The following is a 5591-nucleotide window of genomic DNA, read 5'->3' as shown; positions in this document are numbered from 1 at the left end:
AGCGATCCACGAAAGGAAAGCTTTCCATGAGGAAGGTTAGGCCCAACTCACAAAGAAGACACATGTCAAGGGTTGCAAAGAAAGATTGCGTTCCCAAGGCAAGGACGTGGTTCAGTGAGAGAGAAGCGTGGTCTTTTACATCAGAAGTGGGATGTGAATGAACTCCAGCACGTTCTAACAAATGTGTCCATCTCGAAGCTCTAGGCCCTCGGTCATCGACACAATTAGGAGCATCATAATCAATACGAGAAAACACCACTTCCGTTGCTTCGTAAAAAGCCGAGCCGGCCTTCGAAGTGAGTGATGTTTTCACTCGCTGGTGAGATTGTGAGGGCGTGGATTCGAGCAGGCATCCCCCATGGGATCTCTTGATGGGGAAGTCAACCCAAGGAAACACTTCCTGTTTTCTACTACGATGGTCAGCTAAGGCGTCCATCACCGGTCGGTTTAGCGAGCGGAGCAGAACCTCCATCTTCATCGGTCGGTGCATAGATAGCATGCAAGCAGAAGGCAACGCTTCCTTCCTATTTCTTTTTCTTTTTCCCATGGACCTAGGGGTGTATGTATGTATGTACATATAGGAGGACATGGACCCCGCGGCACTGACATGCCATCCATCCAACCCCTCTCCATTCCTTCGGAATACCGAAAAGAGAGATATATATTAAAGAGAAAAGGGTCTCGAGGTTACGAGTTCAAATCTGACCAACATCTATGTATATACACACATATATATATATCTTATATATTTCAAGAAGGAAGAAGAAGAAGAAGAAGAAGAAGCAGCAGCAGCAAGAAGCAAGAAGAAGCAAGATATCATCAATCCAGAAGCTTCTTCTCAGGTGCTTCCTTTTTCTCTCTATCTTCTTCTTCTTCTTCTTCTTCTTCTTCTTCTCCTTTCTCATCTTGGTAGGGATAGGGAAGTTCGTGTCAGTGTCCCCACAGCTAAAAGAATCAGAATCAGCACAATAACAGCATAGAAGAAATCCTGATACAAACCGAAAGATTTGCATCAGAAACAGAAGACAACCCAAATGTGATTATTCAAGTTTCTCGAGTTAAGGTCGCTTTTTTTTTGTTTTTTTGTTTCGTCTTTTCTATTCAGATCTAAGGAGGAAAGTTATATGCAAGATGCGTCTAACCACAAGTCTTTGAGAAGCAGATAAAAAAAAAAGGGCATAAGATCTATCACACAATGACACAGAACTAAGCTTTCTGACTTGTTCACGACAACTCAGGTCTTGAGAAAAGACTCCATTTAAGAAGCAGAGGAAATGCATGATATCGATGACCAAAGAAGCTTCCTACAGTGAGTGGGGATCAAATCTCAGATCTATGGTTGAAATTGTAAATCTCTTATGCGAAGCGTTAAATATATAGAAGCTATGGAAGAAATCATAAGTCTTTGATTAAGGAGATATACAGATCCACAGTGGGCTGATTTGTTTTTGAATCGTACATAAAGAAAAAGCGTAATGGCCACTGCCCCATCATCCCCATGTCACGTCTCTTTAATGGTATTGTCAATGGATATGATGATGATGGTGATGCTATTGTGGTCTTCTAGTTGCAATGCAGAAATTGTTCATTTCTCTCTTCACAATGATACTCGAGGGGTCATTCACATACACACCTTTGGATTCACGAGCAGGGGCCATATGGATCTAGAGGCAGTACATTTGGGATGGATTGATAATGGTGTGAATGTTACGGATCCATCTTTACTTGGCTTTCTTCTCGTCACCGATGATCAATGGACCCTCACAAACCTTGAACTTCGTGATGATCCAGCCCCTGATTGTGCTTTGCAGACTTTATTTGGATCTGCCATTCTCACATTCAAAGATTTTCGTACCATTACTGGTGATTTGGACCTTTATAACACTAGTGTTTCACCTCCGAATCCTGACCTATTCTCTCTCTTGTATATCAACTGTAACCATGGTGCCCAAGTCTCCATGGATGTGACCGTCTCTTTCTACAATCTAGAGGGGAAAGATGGAAGGAAAAATTATCTTTCGGATGGATTGACCCAATTGCCTGTATTGTATTTCTCCTTTTCGGCTGTCCATTTCATGTTGTTTTGCAGCTGGATGTATATATGTCTGAAGCAAAAGCGAACTGCCCATTCCATTCATATCCTTATGGGAGCATTATTGTCTCTTAAGGTGCTTTACTTGTTTTCGGAAGGCGGAGATCAAGCATATATGAAGCAAACTGGGGTTGTTCACGGGTGGGAAATTGCAATGTATATATTTGGATTTTTGAAAGGTATAATGCTATTCACAGTGATAATGCTAATAGGGACCGGTTGGTCTATATTAAGACCTCATTTGCACGGAAATGAGAAATGGGTCCTTATGATAGTAATTCCTCTTCAAGTTTTGGCTAATATAGCTGAGGTTTTAATAGGAGAAAGTGGGCCTTTTTCACAAGGTTGGCTCAATTGGCGCCAGTTAATGTTTCTAATAGATGTTATATGTTGTTGTGCGGTATTGCTTCCCATTATTTGGTCAATAAAAAGGCTTCGGACGACGGCTCAAACTGATGGAAAAGCGGCCACCAATCTTATGAAACTCACTTTGTTTAGGCAATATTACATGGTGGTGGTATGCTACATATATTTTACTCGAATTGTGGTTGTAGTCATTGCTAATATGGTTTACTATCGCTACTCATGGATAAGTGTACTTGCTTCGGAAATGGCTACTCTAGCATTTTATATCTTTACTGGTTACAAGTTTAGACCAGCACCTTTCAATCCTTACTTCATGTTGGAAGACGAGGAGCATGTAGTGGAGGATTTGAAGGACGACGAGTTCGAGCTATGATCTGATTAATTGATGGTATCTTTGCAAATTTTTTGATTCTTTGATGTGAGTCACAATAGCCAGATGGCATTAACTTGGGAGGCACTGCTGCTGAAACCTAACCTCTAAAATCTATCCTAAGCCCATCAAACCAAAAACCCAAGCCCTAATCACTAGCCTAAACCCCTAAGTGTTAAACACTACCTAAAACCGTAAACCCTAACCAATAATTTGGAGGCATTGTCTATGAACCCCAAAATCCTATGCCTTAAAGCGTTATCTTTTAGACATAAATTGTTGATAGTCATTTTTGTATGATGAATTTGATTAAAAGATGTACCTAATGCAAGTCTTATCGATATGCTAATAAAATTGAGTGTACTACATTCAGTGTAATTTTGATTGAAATATTAAAACTTTTGGTCCTTGATTCAGTTTCTTCAACTCTGTTTTCAATCATTTTCAATCTAGAGTTTTCATATTGGTTGTCCTATTTTAAAAGCTCTATATTGATAGGGATTGGTCTGGTTTGCTGGCACAGTATCATATAACTGCTGTGAATATACTCATTGGAGGAGAGGTATAAAGAAACTGGAGATCACTTGTCCAAGATGGTAACCGATTTATGGAGAAGGAATTATAATCTTATGTTCATTATAGATACAACTCAAACTACATATTCAATACATTTGCATGTAGGATGGAAAAGCTTGTAGAACATAATCAAAAGACAAACATGAAGAAACTGCAAGCTCAAAATAACTCTTATCTTTAGCCCAGACCATTTTGGGGTGCAACTCTTGGCTCAAAGGAACTCTTCTTTGAACAGAAGAGCATTTTTAAATATTATTCTTGTGAATATGAACATGGGAATCCAAACAAAAGTGTGAATCCAAATAAAGAACATTAACTCTAGAATCAAAATAAATGCATTCTAAAATCAACAAAAGCCATAAGACATTTAAGGCAAGATTTCACAACAATGTGAATCTTCGAACTCACCTGATCTCAACAAGTTATTCATTATTTGTTAAGCACAAACTTTATTGATATCCAATATTATTGTTCAATAATTGTTTTCAATGTCAAAAAATATTTCTTTTTGTAGCACATTACTAACATACAAGTTATTAGTGTATATATATATATATATAAAAGAAATTTTCATAAATTTCTTTTTACTTGAGTTCATTGCTTGGAAAAATAACTTTGCCAGCTATATTAAATCCTGCCATACTCAATCCACATGTAACATGTCATCATGATCCATCTTGCATCATAGTCCATGAGATCGGGGAAAACAACTTTTATTGAGGTAACATCAAGTTACAATGCAAGCTTACTTGTGCAAGATTTTACTAGTAAGATCTTGCTAAATATAATCAATGATCAACCACAAATTGTCAGTTTATCCCTACATGTATTCTTAGAGTGCACATTTTGTGACAACACCCAAATGAGGAATAGCTATTATACAACTTGACCATATGGGTTGCTGAGGAGTCAATGTGGGAATTATAGATGAGTAGGACAAAATGTATTTGGAAAGAGGGAAGTAGGGTAATGGTTTGACTAGTCCTGTCAATTGACCATATGAATATTTTTTCTATTACCAAGTTAAGATGTACATTGCCTTGTAGTATGTGCCATTGACTTTGAGATAAGTATTATCTAACATTAGTTTGTATATAGGGAGCTGGTCATATTAACTGACAAGTAAGTTGAAAGAAAAGGAATATCCTGATTCCCCACTGCTATCATTTGACTTGTAGATTTAATGTGAGAATGAGATCAAACAAAGAATATTAATATCCACTCTCTTTCTCTTACACAATGTTTGTGACTATTATTTGTTTCCACTAACTTGTTGTCGACTAGTTCATATCCCATCTAAGCTCTAAGGTGTGAGAGCATGGGAGGACTACCATTGTGAGCTACTATCATATGTAATAGAAGTTTGTTTTCATATATACTGTTATGGGCATGACCATAAATTATCTCGTGGTAAGATTGTACCATAGTATTCTATACACGTGGATAAAGTGTGAGGGTTAAACGAGAGTGTAAAGAAGGGAGGATTACTTTTAATCCTAGGGATTGAGACAACCCATTAAGGCCAAGTGTGAACTTGCCTGGGGGCCTTAGGTTTGGCTATAAATATGAGGCCTAACTATCCTCATTTGATACATTATTGACTTCATCGAGACTCTAATCTTGTGGTGATCAACTCTTGTAGTGAGCGCGCCAATACTAGGTATGGGTACTTCCCTTAATTTTTTTCTCTATTCTTTCTTTTCCCATTCTAATAATGTTTAAGTTAATATATATAATTTCATTCATTCAATTATGTTGTAGTGGTAATAGTTTGGTTGTATAAAACATACACATATATGCGCATGAGGTCAATACCTCAATTGCCATATATTTGATATCCAATTTGTGTCATATGCGTAAGAGGTCAATACCTACATTAGTTCATATCTCTAATAACATGAGTGAGAAGGGACTGCATTTGTTGGCCAACCAGAGGCTTCTACCAGAAGTAAAGGGAGTGCACCTGGAGAAGTGTGTCGACTGTTTAGTCGGAAAGCAGAATTGAGCAGCATTCCACTCTAGACCATCAAGGAGAAGAGAAGTGCCACTGGAACTAGTACACACGGATGTGTGCTATGTAGATGCTCCGTCACACCGAGGCGGACAATACATTGTGACCTTCATCGATGACTACAGTTAGAAGTTGTGGGCTTTCGTATTAAAGTCAAAAGATCAAGTAGTGTCATT

At 38.1% G+C, this 5591-nt stretch overlaps 1 pseudogene; it reads left to right on the top strand.

Moving 5' to 3' along the window:
- Positions 1-1246: 1246 nt before the first annotated feature.
- LOC147861943 (protein CANDIDATE G PROTEIN-COUPLED RECEPTOR 7 pseudogene) lies at positions 1247-3244 on the top strand (annotated as a pseudogene).
- The last annotated feature ends 2347 nt before the right edge of the window (positions 3245-5591 follow it).

Source organism: Azolla caroliniana, unplaced genomic scaffold (assembly GCF_043228905.1).
Source record: "Azolla caroliniana isolate FFs.n. ecotype wild unplaced genomic scaffold, voAzoCaro1.0.p SCAF_7, whole genome shotgun sequence".
NCBI classification, from domain to species: Eukaryota; Viridiplantae; Streptophyta; class Polypodiopsida; order Salviniales; family Salviniaceae; genus Azolla; species Azolla caroliniana.
This window is presented reverse-complemented; position numbering and strand designations above follow the sequence as displayed.